This window comes from Balaenoptera physalus (assembly GCF_965194825.1).
Source record: "Balaenoptera physalus genome assembly, chromosome: 8".
Taxonomy (NCBI): Eukaryota; Metazoa; Chordata; class Mammalia; order Artiodactyla; family Balaenopteridae; genus Balaenoptera; species Balaenoptera physalus.
The window spans coordinates 107,703,325-107,721,903 of NC_138887.1; the positions used below are offsets into that span (position 1 = coordinate 107,703,325).

At 35.6% G+C, this 18,579-nt stretch overlaps 1 protein-coding gene across 2 annotated transcripts in view; it reads left to right on the forward strand.

Annotated features, from left to right (window-relative positions):
- Positions 1-18,579, forward strand: part of CHRM2 (cholinergic receptor muscarinic 2) — a 400,090-nt gene that overhangs the window by 355,350 nt on the left and 26,161 nt on the right. Inside the window, exon 1 of one of the 2 annotated variants that reach the window (XM_082473075.1) lies at positions 14,805-17,449. The exons of the other annotated variant lie outside the window; for it this stretch is intronic. The gene's annotated coding sequence lies outside the window, so the exon portion shown is untranslated. Of the gene's footprint in view, positions 1-14,804; positions 17,450-18,579 lie in introns of those variants that run through there. 2 annotated transcript variants of the gene reach the window in all.

An 18,579-nucleotide genomic window follows, 5' to 3' on the forward strand; every position in this document is an offset into this window, starting at 1 on the left:
ATTTCTCTTTTCACCTTTTTCTTTATAACTTGACACAGTTAGACTGTCTCACTCACCTGCCTCACCAGTGACTCTCAGAGATTTTGCTTGTGCCATAAGCCTAAGATCACCATTGCTTCTTCAGGTTTCATTGTGAAACAGAGAAGGTAAATATAATGTTCTTTTAACTTCCTCAAATTTCAAAACATCTGAGAAAAATAATTGAAAAAATTGGGCAAAATAAATTAATTCTTTCTTCTCCATCCTGTTGATTAATATTAAATTTAGTCCAGTGTCTGGCAATTATAAGCGCTGAAAAAATAGGTTGAATGTTGAATGAAATAATTCTCAAGGCAGTTGCTGTAATCTGCCAGCCTAGAAACCAGAAACATTAAAATTAGGACCTAATCTCAGAGATCATCTAGATAAACTTGTTCACTTTCTAGATGATGGACCAGAAGTCCACAGAAGCTAAAATGTTTGCCCCGAAGTCACACAGAGAGTAGCCAACATAGATTAGGACTCAGATTCACTCTACCGTCTTCCCATACTCTTTTAACTACATCCCATAGTTTAGACCACACTACTTTGGTGAGTTTAGATGGATAAGTTAAAGATACGTTAAAGAAGTTTTGGGAAAATATGACAGAAAATGATAGTCATAAAAAGAGCCAGGAAGAAAAACATATGAAAGAGAATAGATTTACTTTTTAAAAAAGCAATTGGTGATTGCTATCTTTCTTTTACAAGTTTAGTAAAGTTCTGCATTAGAAACAAAGGACAAACTAAGAGTCTTGTGTTCCTTACAAGCTTCAGGATCTTTCTTTTTTATTTTTTGTCTTTGAATCTGCTACTTGCATCTGTATTTTTGGTGTTAATCTCTAAAGGGCTGAAAGAGTGATTAAAAACTCTGAACTCTATGTTTAACTATTTGAAAACTGCTGCTTTGTTTACATGATTCTAGAAAGGGCAAAACGGTTTGACTGTCTTGTGTCTGATTGATCTGATATTTGGACATTATGCATACTCAGCCTTAGAGGAATAGAAATGCAGCTGTTTGGGGGAATGTCTGCATGACTTTTTTACCCTGGCTTCTCTCCTAAAGTTCATTAAAGGCCATATTTCAAAAACACATAAATCCACTTACAGTTAAAACAAAACCAAAGGATTATATTTTTATGTGAGAATAAAAATCCTTATTCTTAAATGCCTCTTCTACCTTCTGCCTTGGGGGAAGTTTCTGGTATCTGTGTTCATTTTAAGCCTGTCTCATCTGTCCTCCTTCTTTGAATCTCTGCCTTGTTTTGTCCAACCTAGAGGATAACAGCATCTGATACTTGATATATCTTGTTTCCAGAAACAATAGCCTGTGGCGCTTCCATTATTTATTCTCTCTCCTTCTGTCAGTGACATAACGGTCTGCCACTTGCCAAGAACTCTGCTTTTCCAGGCCAGTGATTCCATTCCCTCTAGCATTTTCTCAGATTTAATTTCTTGAGAAAGAAAAAAGAAAAAAATTATGGCTGATAGTTCTGCCAAATGGAGTTCAGCTTTGAATGAATTAGGCTGGAATTTAACATATGCTTGTGGCCAGTATTTTAAATGTTGATGAAAGTGTAGTGGTGGTTGTGATGGTGGTAGGTAATGATGGTGATGGTGGTGGTGATGGTGGTGGTGGTGGTGATGGTGGTGGGGATGGTGGTGGTGGTGGTGATGGTGGTGGTGGTGGTGGTGATGATGGTGGTGGTGATGGTGGTAATAGTGATGATTTTAGTAATGATGGTGGTGTTGGCAGTGTTGATAATGGTTGTGATGATGGTGGTGATGATGATCGTATCTATTTGTTGGTCTGTCTTTCTAAAGAGCCAAGTAGTTCTTGGGTTGATTTGATCCCATTACGGAATAATAGAGAAAAAAATATAAAAATAGTCTAATAGTCTAACATGACAGCAAATAATTTCTAATCAGTATACTATTTGTCTGATTCTCAAGAATGGAAAATAGATAAATTACTTTTCTTGAGAATAAAACATTTTGTTATATTGTCACTCTAATGCCTGCTGCAATCTCATATTTTTGTTAATTTTTTATAGACGATTCCTTGATAAACATAAGAAATAAAATTGGAGAGTGTCTTTTGTTTATGTCATCTGAATAAATCAGTCTGTTTATCAGAATGTACTTAATAAGCTTCTTCCAAACACTCAATACTGATTTTGTCACTGAGAGGATTATTCTGGTCTTTGTTTTCAGGTCAATATATTTTAAGTCTAAAGATAAGATATTCATTTATTCTATAAATATATATTGAAAACCTTCTGTGTCCTAGACACTGTACTAAGAAGAGAAGATTCAGTGCTTATCCCCAAGCTCTAATTGAGAACATGGAATTGCAAACACCATTGCATAACAAGAAATTTGTTAGAATGAAAACACATAAATTGTACTGGAAATCATAAGGAAAAAAAATCTAAGTTTTACTGGAGTGGTCACGGAAGGCTTTATTTGATGTGGGAACATTTTAGCCAAGATTTGGAGGGAAAATTTAAGCAGTGAGGCATTCAACTAGAAGGAACAGAATGCATGAAAATACACTGGCTTGAGTACATCTGTCTTATTACAATCACTGCAGCTAACTTAGTGTTGCTATCGTATATTATTCAGGTAAGTGTGTAGTGTGGGAGAATACAGTACTGGCCTGAGACAAGGCTTGGCAATCAGGCAGAAGCTGTTTCATGAAAGGTCTTGTAAGCCATTTCATGTTGGGATTTTATTCTCTGTTGAGTAATTTACAACAGCAGATTGGCATAGTTAAGTTTGTAAATTAGAAAGATTATTGAGAGCTGGAGTAGAGGATATATTTGAATGAGTAAGACTGAAAGCAGGATACCAGTTGGGTGACCTTGGAGGGTGAGATCTGGTGAGACTCTAATCTAATACAGTGATGGTAATAATGCAAAAGTGATGACTAATAAACAGAATATAAAGGAGATAGTATCCTAAGGAGTTAAAAAAAAATTTAATGTGGGGAGATTTAAGGATGATTTCCAGGTTTCTGGCTTGTTCACAGACTGAACAATGCAAGACAGCATATACTTAGTTGCTGAACTATGCAGTTTCAAAAATAAGTACTTTAAAGCTTATAGGAATGAGCAATAATTGAAGAAGACTCCTTGCAGGTGTCAGGATGTAAGCTGATATCAGAGAAGTGGTACATATAGCACTCTATAGGAAAAGTAATTTTCCTAAGTGACTTAGGACTCACTTTCTTGTTTCCTGCTTGTGTTCTGGAGAGTCACATGACTCCCACAGAAGAAACTCTCCCCCTTCTCCTTACCCTGAAAAAGTAGGGTAAATGGGTGTAATCATGGTCCATAGCCCTTTCCAAAATAAAATTATATTCCTAATTAGAGAAATACATACATTCTCTATCACAGATCCCAGTTGAGAAGGGCAGAGCAGGAAGAAAGGAAAAAGAAAGGAGCTAATTAGTAGTTATTTTCACAAAAGATGGGGAAGGAGGCAGAGAGTAAAGTTTTACTTTTTAGGTTGGGAAAAACTAATCTGCAGTGCCCCCAATAAAACAAAATAAAATACAACAATAAAATAATCGCATTGGCATTCTCAAATATTAAAATGTTATCTTTTACTGCCTTCAAACAAAGTGTATAATATCAAGGAGCAGATATTTGCTACTTTATTAGGAGTGCTAAAATATTTCTTTTTGTTTTATCTCTTCCTATTGGCCTCATTTTTGCAAGTTGGTGCAGTGTTTGGAAAAAAAATGTGATTAGTGCCCATAATAAAAGAGCCAACTGACAGAAACAAAACAAGAAAATAGAGGAGGGTAATTTATCACCTTTTCCAACCACACTGTGGGTAGATCAGGAAATTCCAATACGTTTAAGAATAACGGTATTCTTGTTTGTATTTTCAAGATGAGTGTATTAAGATATGTCTATGTGAAATATACATCAGTACCCCTGTGTGACACAATGTTGTTTGTTTGGTTCAGAAGATAAAGTGTCATGATTATAGAGATGGGAGAATGATCTTTCCAATGAAGCTCCATTGGAACTAGACCTGGACGAATGGTTAGATATTGACTAATCAGAGAGAAGAAAGGATATATTATGAAAAAGGAACCGTATGTACAAAACCTGAAGGTTAGACTAAGGGCTAAGCATGTTGGAGGTATACTTAGGAAATCTCTAGGCTGAGCTTTAGACTGAATAACAAGAAATAGTGGAATATTGAAAGTATTGTATGAGATAGCATATTTTCAAGGTTAGGCGTTTAGATTTGGGAATATCTTAGAAGATTTTGAATAAGTGAGGGAGTGAGTGACATTGCCACTTTATGAATGATAAACGTTAGCATTATTAATACAAATGAAATTAATAATAGCTAACACTTAGTAAGTGCTTATTACTATAAGCGCCAGACACCTAATAACTAATTTAATCCTGATCATACCCAATAATGTAGATGATATTATTATCATCCCTACTTTCTAGATTTGTGAACTAAGAAAGTAGCCAGGGAACTTGCACAAGTGACACAAGTTATGTTATGAGAGAGCAGGTTTGTGAACTGGGCACAGTCTGGCATAAGGTTTGTTATTTGTAAGACAAAATAAAAGGAAAAGAAAAGCTGAGGAGTCTATTGTCTGAGACTTTGAGGTACTGAACATTTGTGACTATAGAGGAGGTCCCTACATGAGCCTTCTGTTTTATAGGGTTGGCCAAAAGGTTCATTCGGGTTTTTCCATAAGATGGTATGAAAAACCAGAACAAACTTTTTAGCCAACCCAATACTTTTACTCAGAGCACAATGTTCATTCAGGTCAAATTTAAGCTTATTTAAAGAGAGAGACTCTTGTTTCCTGTTGCAGAGATGGATCTCACAACTAGGCCTGAATCAACTTGGTCCCTGGAACAACACCCCTAATTCTCTAACTGGATCCACTAGCGATAGTTTCTTTCCCTCAAGGACAGTCATTTTCTTAATTCCACTCACAGAGTTTTGTTTCTGGAAATGTTGCAGTCTATTGACTATGAAAATAGTGTAGTTGCTTTTCCGTGCAAATGCATAAAATTCCTATTGTACTATGTGTACTACTATTGGCTCTTAAGGAAAAAAAAACATAAGTAGCTCGGCAACATTGTTGGAGACAGAACATCTGTTTGTTTTGGAATCCAAGAGAAGCTCTCCACATGGCTGCCCTCTAAAGCAGATTGGTAAGCAGCTTTGGAAAAAATTATCCCAAGGGCTTTCTTGTCCACATGACTAAGAGTTTAATGTCCGCTAGACTGATTCCATCATTTTAGTGGTTACATGATAACCCATTTGCTCTGGGATAAATTTCTAATGTTAAAGGGAAGCTGTGGTTTCCTCTGATTCCCTGAACCTCTCACCTTAAGATCTTATTACATCTCTTCCTGATCAGCCAAACCTGTCTGAGGATATGGTTCTCTGATTTTCGTTTTTCCCACTCATCTATTTATCAAATGTTTGTTTATCATTTCCCACATACAGGGTCTTATGAGAGGTAGGTTTACAACAGAGAACAAGCCACAGTAAATTCCTTCAAATAAAAGGAGTAGAAAGAGTTGTAAATGCTAATATAGAGCTAGTTTGCAGTATTAGGAAAGATCAGAGAAGGGACACCCCATGTAGTCTTGAGATATCAGGAAATGTTTCCCACAGGAAATTACTTTTAAGCTGGGACTTGAAAGGTCTCATCCAATATATGGACAGGGCAGGGGAGTGGGTGGATTACTAATGATAGACGGTCATTCTAGGGAGAAGGAACAGTATGTACTAATGCAAAGAGGTAAAATATTCATTGGAATATCCAGGAAACTTCAACTATTTCAATTCAATGCCCCATCAGTTTATTGATTCATTTGGCATAGTGCTCCCAAACTATGTTCTATGGCATATATATATATATACACACACACAAATACACACACACACATACATATACACATACATATACACACACACATATACACACACACATATACACACACATATACACACACATATACACACACATATATATACACACACCCACATATATACACACATATACACACACATACACACACATATATATACACACACACATATATATACACACATATACACACATATACACACATATACACACACATACACACACACATATACACACACACATATATATGCACACACCTATACACACATACACACATATATATACACACACATGCACACACACGTATATACACACATATTTACACACACACATACATACACACACACACACACACATATATATACACACACACATATATATATATATTTATCCTGTGAGAAGATATTCTGGTCAAATAATTTTGAGAAATATTGAAATAAGCTAAATTAATGTTTTCTTGACTGCAGCATTTTTAATAAAGCAGTGTAAATAGTGACTCACCAAAAGAAGAAATGAGGGTGTGACTTTTCCCAAACTTATTTCACAATGAAATGAATGGTTATTCTAAAGAACATCTTTTAACGGCTCATGGAACTAGTGTTCTATAGAACAAACTTTGTAAATGCTAATCTAGCATCATGTAAGGTGTTGGAAACCCTGATTCCAAATCTTCAACTCACAGTGCTGAAGTGAAATCTGCAGGTGAACATGTGCATTTCAACCATATAATTTTTGACCAGCTACTAGGATTTTAGAGATTGTTAGAATTCAGTTTGAAAGCCACCTCTAATATCTGCAATATCCTGAGTCATGGTATTGAAGAAACCAGTGAAGTTTGTACCAATCGAAGACAGCATTACATTTCTGTCTCCTGAGAATGTCTTCAAGAAAGAACCTGAATCAGCATTTTAGAGATAGTTCCAGTGTAGCCTAACTTGTTTATCTTATATTCAGGAAATATTCTAATGTGAGCATTTCTGTAAGTTCCTTATGTAGTATTATACCAGAGATAGCCAATATTAAGGTAGATTTGCTGAGTTATATGGGACTCAATTACTTTACAAACCTCTTTGGATGAAGAACATGTAAGATTACATCAGTATTTTCCATATTCATTTGGCGAAGGCCAGCTTTCCTTTGAGGTAATTTTTTAACCAATGAGTGAGGCAAACAAAATCTAATAACTTTTCCGTAGCACAAAGGGTTAGAAGGGAAGAGATCTTGAGAATGGATGATGCCTCGTATTTCTTCTCTTTGATATAAAGGCTCCTCAACAACTACAAGTGGCCCATCCCTCCACCATTCTTAAAATAGATGGAAGTACAGTCAGCTGATTTATGACTCATTTGGGCAGTGATGGAAATGAAGATGATCACCCTTTTCAGCAGGTCCTGAACCCACTCCATAAGTATTTCTTAAGTTGAACCAATGTCTATGGAAGTACCAAAGCACTTCCTTATCTGGGCAGTTTTAAAAAAGTAATAAGTATCAAGTATCCTACTCTATTTCTCTAGGTACTCCATTTTTTTCTCTGAGACTAAATTATTTATATTAATACTTCCCTGCTCTGTCATTCATTCTCCAAAAATGTCTAAGCAATGTGTGTATGGACTCAATCCTATTATCAATAGAGTCTAAGCTACAGGCTCTCATTGCAGTAAAAGAGCAGAGTGTATATACTGGTTCTGCAAGGTCCTGAAAATAGGTTAGTTCAATTCATTGTAAACTGTGCAACTGTCTGCCAGACACAGACTTCCTTACTTCTCACGTCTTTGGTTCATCCATTAAGATATATTTGGCCAATTAGGATCAGCTATGTTTGCCCTTCCATGATTTGCCTGATCGTAATTTTGACAGTGTTTATCTTACTAAAAATTTGGTGTGAACGTCCAAAGACATACAGCTAAGAAAATGTCAAATAATTCTTCCCTCAATCCCTGGGGCAGGTCCATTCTTGATCAGGTTCAATCAGCAGCACCTGCATAATATGCACCTTATCTGGGCCTCCTTTATCTATAGGGACCCTTTCCAATTGTAGTGTAATTAGAGGTTTTATGTTGTTCAAAATTCCTCTGATTGTATATGAGATACACACATCCTATATTGGATTTATTTGTTTATTGGGACATTCATTCATTCTTTCTTCTTTTGTTCATTTATTAACTTAAATTCTACCTGTAAACCTATGCAAAATATCCCATACCTTCCTTGTATTAAGTTAAACCAAAACAAACAGGTAAAACCAGAACAAACCAAACAAAAATGGTTTGCTCTTCTACTTGAGTAAATGTACGTCCAATGTCCTTGACACAGTTTCTTACTGCCTTCAGGTATTTTTCCTTTTTTTAAATTTCTCTTTCTTTTTCCTCTTCTCCTTTCTCCTTTTCTCATTTCCCTGAATTCCAGGTTCACATCTGCCCTTTCTCTGTGGCCCTGCTCCAGAGTAGCATCAGGGCGACTGTTAAAGCAGCAGCAGCCGACATTCAGAACTTCTCCTTTGCTCCAGACAACCATTCAGAGGGTTCCCTCTCTTGCTTCAGACTCATCCCCAGCTCCATGATCCCTAGGCTTCTGCTTCTTTCTGCACCTGATGGGGGCTGTCTCATAGTTTACCCATTGTGTCCTGCATTTGTGCATTCTGAAGCCAGAGACTCCTCCCTTGCCATGCAGAATTAGAGGTCAAAAGATGGGTCTGGAGGAAATTTCTCTCAAAGCTATGCCCAGGTTTTCTTCTGGTTGTTAAATTAACCGACACCATTTATTGCACACCCAATGTTTACTTAGCATGGTCCTAGCAGTACAGACCTCAAAGCCTCTCAAATAGGTACATTTACCCCTGCACTGCGCAGTGACTACAGCTGTGCCAATGGACTGAGGTAGGGCAAATGAATAAACTGTACACAGGCAAGGGTGCATCAGTTTGGGCTACCAATGACTATTTCCAGGAGATCAGCCTCTAAATTTGCATCCCACCTCTTTCAGTCATAACCAAATTGCCCTGTCTGGGGCCACTAAAGTATTCTCTTAACCACATTCAGGCTTCAGTTAGGCCCTTCTCTCTTTCAGGGACTATGTATAACACTCTTTACTGATCCCAAGAGTTCCAACATTTTTATTTTATTACATTTTTTTTTACAGGCAAATAGGTAGGGAAAAAAGGCTGATAGATTGGTTTTGTATTAGTATTTTTCCCTTCTGGAATGAGAAGGAATATGTGTATGTATATCTTACTTAAAAAAAAAAATTCAAAGATATCTCATCCCCCTAAAAAGTTTTTTAAAAAATTGAAAATCAATGTATTTTCTTCCAGGAAAGGTTGTTTTATAGACAGATATATCCAGAAGAATTCAGATGTAGTCAGTGAGAGTGGTTTCTCATTAAAAAGGAAAGGAGATTAAAGAAAGGGAAGAAGAGGGAAGAGAAGGAAGATGAGATCAGGGAAGGAAACCCTGGAGGGGTGTGGGGAAGGAAAAAAGTTGCATGACAGAAACAGTAATGTAATCATCTGTCGAAAATGGAATTTTAGTGAATAATTAATAATTTGTGTAGTAATAGTTAACATGTTTGCTCACTCTCTGCTGGCTTCTATGCTATGCACTCTACATACTTTATCTCACTTAATGCTTATGGCAATATTATGATTTATTCATTTTGTAGAGGAGGTAACCAAGGCTTAGAGAGGTTAAATAACTTGTCCCAGGTTACACAGATCTGAGTTAGAATCCAGTGGTACAGTCTGCCTCAGCCTGCACTCTTTACTGCTTCTCTTACAATGGTAACAGAGTAGGCAAACAGTAATTTAGAGGTTAGTTAATTCGACTATGTCCTGAAGCCATTGCTTGCCTGAGAAGACGAGCAAAAAAAGAAATAAAGAAACTAGATATGTATATATTTATATATATATATGATTGAATATTATCACATATTATATGTGATTAAACTATAAATCATTCCCATTTTTGTCATTCAAAATTGTTTAATATGAGCAATTTCATATGGTACAGCCAAATAAATGTCTATATATGTACATGTATATTTTATATACACACATACATGTATGTTATAGACACAAATCTATATATTCATAATAATAATTAACACTTATTCAGTGCATATTAAGTTTAAAGAAACATTCAACATGCTTTATGTTTATCATTTCACGTAGTCTTCCTATCAAACCTATTAGCTGGGTACCATTTTTCCCATTTTATAAAAGAGGAGATTAACACATGGAGACACTATGTAACATTGAAAGTCACATGGTTAGGAAATGATAGAGCCAGGATCTAGTCCTCATTAGTCTGATTTTAGAAATCATCCTCTTGACCACAATGCTACATTGACTTCATATTTTACATTTTTATTTCTATACATGTTACTGGAAAATCCATGTTGGAGTAAATGATGTAGGACTCAATGTTATTTACCTATATGGTTTTTACTTTTTGCATCTTGCCTTCGTATATCTCCTCCCATTTAATAGATCTTCTTTATTTTTATTTAATATTTAAAAACATGAAGGTTAAAGTAGTTATTTAACTTATTCAAGGTCACACAATAATTAATGATTGAAGTAGAATTCAAATTTCAGTCATCAGTATCTAAGGGCTTTTTCTCAGTGTGATACATGGTAAATGCAAACCTATTCAAAGCCAGATGCTTAATCGAGAAGCGTTTTACAGGATGAGAATAAAATCCACCTTGTCTTGCAAGCTCACTGCTAAAGATACACATCAGTGATCTCCACAGTAGTTTCATTAGCCCTTTGTAAGGAGTTCAAGTCCCTCTGCTATTTCAAGTTCACACTAATGATAGAAATGTGTATATTATCTTTGACTCCTCCTTCATCCTCTGCATTCAATCACACATTTTAAGACCTAGCATCTCTTTTCCATCCCTACCATTTCTGCCCTAGGTCTGTTCTTTGTCATGGATCATTGCTGTGACCTAGGTACTGTTCTCCCTGCTAGTGACCTTGTCCCTTCAAATCCATCCCCTGCACAATGGTTTCATAGATCTGCTTAAATTTCTACAAATTTATTCATTGTATAGAACCTCTCATCAGGTCTCCAACCACTATAACATAAAGTCTGAGTTTCTTTAGCAGGACACAGGAATGTTCCATAATTTAATTTCTTTCTCTCAGCCACCTCCTTTCACCTTTCCCAGACTCAATTTTGCACTTCCAGCACCACTAAACTTATATGCACTGCAATTTCTTGCCTCTCTAAATATTCTCAGACTGCTCCCTACCACATTTTCATGGTCCTATTTAGTTCTTACAGCAAATTGTTGAGATGGGTACCATAATTATTCTATTTCAGAACATTGCCAGGCTTGGGTTAGCTTTCCATTCCTACAATCTAGAGGTCTGGAGGGGATGCAATTTTTCCAAGATATTTACACAGATTATCAGTGTTCTCCTGGTTTTCTTTCTGTCTGATGGAAACTGTTCCTCTGCCATGTATGCCTGATGGAATTATATGCATAATCAATTTTGAACGATGCCATGTGAGGGGGACTTGGCGAATACACTTTATCATGAAAACAAACCATGGTTGCTAAAATTAACACATTTTATAAACACAAATTTAAGTTATATAAAGTCACAATAATCCTTTGGAAAGGTAGATATGTCAGGTCAAATTGAACATCAGACACTATCATGATTTTAAAAATTGAAATTAATCTAGGTTGCCATGTTAGGATATTTTATTAACTGCAGCCTAAAGAGACTAAGCACAGGCCAGAGACAAGCCATTCATTAAGATGTATGTGCTGTTCCAAATCAAGCTGATTCAACTTATCAGGAGGAGGACCCATACGTGGTTTTAATCACGTTGCTTAACATGTCAGAATTTTCTGAATTTGGATATTCATCCTGATATCAACAAACAAACCTCCATTCTGGTTAGTACATAGGCTCTTGACCCTTATCTCTTGACTACTAAAGAGATAAACTTCATTTTAGTACTAAAGAAAAGAGAATTGTGAGGTAAGAGGAAACCAGAGGAACATGTAGCAGAGACTATCACATTCATAAGGAAAAGTAAAGAGGAGGGAATAAAGAGGAGGGTGAGGACTAACACTGAGAATATATCATTTCAAAATTCTATTGTTTGGTTACAAAAGTTGTAGATCACAAATATATAACAGTATGCATATGTTTAAGTTCTAATTTATGTATAATAATAATACATGTGCAACCACACATGTAAAGCACCAAAAAAAACCCTTTCAGTCAGTGAATGCTTGTCTCATATGTGATACTCATAGTTGGTAACAGAACTAAGGGGAATGAATGAAGCAACACAGATCAGTTTCTCAGTATGTGTAGTGTCCATAGGCACAAGACGGTGTAAGTGGATTCAGTATACTCAGTGATTACAGGCAGCCTAACAATCGAGGTTTTGAATTTGCACCTAACAAATAATTTGAAATATTTTCCCCATATGATAGGTTGAAGTATAAATACAGGCTTAATCTCTCTCTGTATTTCCTTAATTCAGGTGCACATTTGCAAATTATCAGATTAAGTCTAATAAGTTCTACCGTTAAATTGGGCATAATATTAATATTTTTCACGAGGCTCTGGTTTCATTTTCTACACTCAATTATTCATAATTAATATAAATGTCACTTTATTTGAGGTTGTGTTGATGTCGTCATTGTATCAATGTTCTCCCAAAAAACAGAACTAACAGGATATGTGTGTGTGTATATATATCTATATATGTACACAGTTGATATTCATTATGAATGGATTCCTTATTTGTGAATTCACCTACTTGCTAAAATTCCTTTGTAACCCTCAAATCAACACTTGTGGTGCTTTTTATGGTGATTTCCAGACACACATAGAGAAGTGAAAAATCTGAGTTACCTGACATACGTGTTCCCAGCTGAGGTCAAAGGTGATACTGTGTCTTCTTGTGTCCTTTTCTTGGTCCATTTAGTGTCACATTTTTCTCATTTTTGTGTTTTTTCTTGGTGATTTTGCTGTTTAAAATGATCATCAAGCATAGTGCTGCAGTGCTAAGATTCCTAAGCACAAGAAAGCTGTGATGTGCCTTATGGAGAAAAGATATGTGTTAGATAAGCATCATTCAGACATAAATTATAGTGCTGTTGGCTATGAGTTTATTGTTAATGAATCAACAATATATGTTAAATAAGATGCCTTTAAACAGTAACATACATATACATAAAACAAGGTTATATATTGATTAAATGACAAAATGTTGTGACCAGAGGCTTGCAGGAACCTAACCCTGTATTTCCCCTAGGAGCAATTGTTTGGGATTCACTAATTTAGTATCCAAGTGGGTTTTATAGAGTATAACTACCAAGAATAACAAAGATGTACTCTATCTAGCTACCTAGCTAGCTAGCTAACTAGATTCATTTTAATGCAGTTTAGTGCAGTTAATGGGGATCAGCAAGTCTGAAATCTGTAGAGCAGGCCAGCAGGCTGGAAACTCAGACAGGAATTGATGCTGCAGTTTTGAGGCATAATTTCTTCTTCTCCAAAACCCTCAGTTATTGCTCTTAAGACTTCAGCTGATTGGATGAGGCTGGCTTGTATTATTGAAGGCAATCTCCTTTACTTCAGTTCAACTGATTGTAGACATTATAACCACATCTACAAAATACCTTCAGAGCAGCATCTAGATTTGTGTTTGGTGAAATAACTGGACACTATGGCCTAGCCAAACTGAAGCATAAAATTAATCATAATAGATTTGATGGATATTGATGAGTTTATAGTGAGCCCAGTTCACTGAGTGGTGTTTTTATTTATAGAGACGGGTTACAACTGTCTTCACACACACACACACACACACACACACACACACACACAGAGAAAGAGAGAGAGAGAGAAATAGCATGTTTCTGCTCTGACAAGTGAGAAGTTTACTTGATCGTGAGCAAAAAGTTTTGCTATCAGACCCCCTTGGCTTCAAGTCTGAGCACCACCACTAGCTGGCATTGGGAAACTTACTTACTTATATGTTCCTTAGTTTTCTTACACCTAAAAGGATAACAATAGTACGACCCTTGACATCAGGCCTATTCTTTTTAGATATTCAAAAAATGTCAGCTTTTTTCAGTGTTAGCTCCCTAGGGAATGTGAAGAGAGACATAAGGCTGTGGACATGCACAAACTCCCTCAAAGGTGAAGCCACAGCCCCTTGGCAGGTGTGTGGAGAAGTGTTCGGGATGGCAGTTGATGGGAAAGCAACCAACTCTAGCCCAACACCTTTCTGCTTGTCACCAAAATAAGCCCAGGCTAAGAAGAGCATGGAAATGGGGTAGGTGCAAGGTTTTGACCCTATTTCATTAATAAAGAAAAGCTTTCACATACATTAGCCATCAAATTCTTATTCCAGAAGTCTACGATCAAGGAAATAGAACCCAAAAGCAGAGGAAATAAGCAAGATGGGGAAAAATACAGACCCCCAAATGCTTTCTGTAGTTGTTGGGTTTTTTTTCAAAAGAAGAAAGAGCTCACAAAATCAGTCCACATAGAAATCATAGCCACCAACTGAAAAGAGAAAAATTCAGTCAATTAGCTCATAAACACAATGCTAAAAAACGGGTGTGATCATGTTTCCACTCTTTTGTTTAAAGGCTGTTTGCTTCTGTGATTGTGACGATGCCATGTAAATGCAGAGGACTCAATAATGAAAGGTGAAATCAGGACCTTGCTGTTCCAAATGCTCTCTCTGCCTCTTTGAGTGTACCTGCTGCCGGGCTCCAACCCCTTCCCTGACCTCCCTATCACAATGTGACAGACCTCAGGGAGAATGAGGGGACATTCTAAAACAAAAATAAGCCTGTCATTTTTATAGTCAAAAGTGTCAGAGCTCAAACGTCAATGGTAATTCAGAAGAGTCAGTAATGTATTTTGTGTCTGCATTTACTGACATTTAGTGGTTATTCCGTATGAAATTTATTTTCGAGGTACTCTTGCATTGCAATTTAATCAGTATTATATCTTTGGCTTAAAAAATACTATTAGAACCTTGCTGGGCCACAACACATAAGCCACATCAATTCCTTATTTAATACAGAGGTATTTATGTCATTATACAATAGTCACTTTCCAAAGTGCCTTCCGCTCCCTTCCAATACAGAGGCACATTTAGCTTTACCATCTTTACTCAAAGAATTGTCATCATTACTAGGTTATTTTTCAAGTTATATGTGGTTAAGGCAAATATATTAAATATTTTGGATAAGAATGTTTATAAGTATCTTAAATTATTTGAGAAAAACTAACTTATAAATGGTACTAGCTTTTATACAATCTCAGCAAATTATAGAGTGAAATAGTTGGTTTCATTGGGAAGAGGGGCTGTGCAGATTTATGTGCTGTATTCATCATTTTGGAAAACTTTTAGTTTTATACAGAATAAATTTGGTGGCAAGAGAATAGCCACCAAGTTATTTCAGTAATCCTCATTCAAAGATGATAAGGCTGTGGAATAATATGAACTTTAATAAATATATAAGCATGATTTTTAATTGATATATCAATTATTTGTACATGGAAAGAGGCCAGATGCAAAATAATAGCTTTCCCATATGAATATATCCTATATACATTATATAGAAGTGTCCAAATACAAAATAATTTTATTTTATGAACATATCCCCTATAGTCTATATGAATTGTGTGCATATGCATACATCACAATTAGAAATATAGTGACAAAAAATTATATTTATTGTGCAACTATAAATAAGTTCAGTCTTTGCAAGATATATACAAATATGCTTCGTGTTAAATATATATGAAGAAAACTACAAGACATCACAGAGGGACAAAAGAGAAAACTTGAATGAATGGTAAAACATTACTGGATGAAAAGACTTAATACTACATAGTCGTTGTTTTTCCCAAATTCATTTATAACAGTCCAGTAAAAATTCCATAAGGAAAAGGAGTTCACAAAATAAAGTTTATATAAAAAGAATGAAAATATAGTAAACAATTAAAAACAGTGCACTAATAAATGAGACTTATAATTAGAGCTTCTAAATATATAATAAAATTAAATACTGGTACAAGGATAAAATGGATGAAATAATGGAATAGAATGGAAAGCCCAGAAATAGATCTAAGTTTATGGAAATATTTACTAGATGGTAGAATTAGCTTTTCAAATTTGTGGAGAAAGTGTAAGTTATTTACTAAATGTTCCTGGAGTGGCATTTAAACTATTTGGGGAAAAAAATCAATATTACATATCTTCATACCTTATTCTAAAATATAATCCATATAAGTTGCAATTTCAAGTATAAAATACGCGAAATAGCTAAAGGAAATTATCTTAAATATTTACTTAGTTGGACTGGAGAAGGTCTGAATGTTTGAATGATACCAATAAATTTAAACATTAATAGATATAACACATGTCCAAAAATTCCCGTGTAAAAAGGGCAATAAAAAATGTCAATGGTCAGTAACATGAAAAATATAAAACTTCACAAGTCAATAAAACGAAAGCTAAAACTTCAAACTGATAGGATATTTTATTCATCTGATTTACAGATTTATTTTAATGATAATTCTTATTTTTGTTAGCTGTAGGTAAATAACATAATCATCAGTTGATGGTGGGAATTTACTATCAAAAACAGCAAGTGTAGATCATTTTGGCTAACGATCCAACTTTTAGGAGTTTATCCTAAGAAAGCAATTAGTGATCTATAAAAGAAAAAAAATGTACATGAAAGTTCAACGCACCATTGTGTATTAGAGTGTCAAACTGAAAAGGACCTAAGTGTCACAAATAAAGGATTGTTTAATAAATAATGATATGACCACAAAACTAAATATCATGTACCCACTAAAATGATGCATTAGAAGATTATCTAAAGTCTGTTATTATCTTTATTTGAAAATGTTATCAGCCAGTAAATGTCAAAGGTCATAAAGTAGGGGCATAGAGGCCAAATCTGTACACACACAGACTCGTTTTCCTTGCTTGTCAGTATTTTATAACATTGAGGAAAGATTTATACATTGGGAGAATACACATAGGAATCCGGATTTCCAGTGTACCTTTACAATTCTGAACATCTGACAACTTTGTGACTACATTCCCACCCTCAGCTGGGGCTGGACTGTGGAGGTTCTCTGCCTCTCCTTCTCTCCCAGGCCCACCAGCCATGCACCTTGCTTTTCTCACTCTTCCAGTCCCCTACCTGGCCCCACTGAGACAGTGAATTGACGTCTACCATGTGATCTGAAATTTTAAAGTTATATGTGTATATAGGTGATTGTATTCATTGCATGCTCATGTGCATGTATATAGGAAGATATACAACAAAATTTCAATAGAAATAAAAGTTCACAGATGCCTCCGATGATTGTGTAAGGTCTTTGACAACAGGAAACAAGTCAGTATTATTCACTATTTTATCCCCTGAATTTAGGTGGAAGAAAATTATTTGCTGAATGGTCAAGTAAGGAGGATAATTGCTGTTATGAGTCAGGTATGAATAATTCAAAATCTTTGTTTTTTTGGTTTACTTTTCTAATGTACTAATTTAAAAATGAGAAAAAATCATGATAATTTTTACTTTTTAATGTCAAGGGTGGAGGGAAATCTGTAAGCAGAGCAAAAATATATCATAAATAAATCTCACGTACTTTTTAAGTGAAAAAGAAAAACACACCATTCTTAGTTGAGACAATGCAGAAATACTTGGCACTAAATTCTGCTCTATAACACAAAACATAATACAAGAGCCAATTGATTCTTGTCTGATTTTGTACTTTTGTTTAGATTTCCGGCCTCCAATTGAAATTGTCAAAATACCCTTCCTTACCCTTTGCAAAGTGTTGCATATCTCAAACACACCCTCTCCAGAAGCCTTCCTTTCGCTTTCCTCCTTTGTTGCAGGGATATTTAGGCAGGGATTACAGTGATACTATAAAACCAGCATGTAAGTCACTGGACGACTATTTCTAGTCTGTTCACTAAATAAGTCCAGGATGAAATCACCAGCCCAGAGGTGTCAGTTAATTGAGGAATCAGACAGCCAGAGAGACCAGACTGGGTGAGAAAACACCCTTATCCCAAGGACAAACCTTTGCTCTGACTTTGGAGAGAATATACAAATGAACTTGCCAAGTAAATTGCTTTCCTTCCCTAGTACATGATCTCTTGCTCCAGTGCTAAAGCTGCTTTTTAATGAGTTGGTAAGTAATTATGGAACTGGATTGAGAGAATTAGTTCATGCTTGTACTTTTTCAATATGGAGAGTGAAATGAAGATACAGATAGCAATTTGAATCTAATTTTCAAGCTTGCATGAATAAAAGGTCACAGAGGGAAGCTGAGATGTACCAGAATGTTGGGGGTGAGAGACAGGGTGATAGTGACAAAGAAAACCAGCTGACACAGAGCAGAGGTCTCTTCAGTGGGTACAGCAAAGCCCAAATAGTGTAAACTCAGGACAGAGCTGTTTTCTCTCTATAGGTGCATGCTGTACAGTAGTTAGGAAAATACAGATCTAAGGCTGAAGTCACTGATGGTCATTTCTGACCTCCCAGTCAGCATTATATGGATCCTAAGAGAATTAAAGTAAAATTAGAATCCTACAATGCATTTAAGCTGAAAG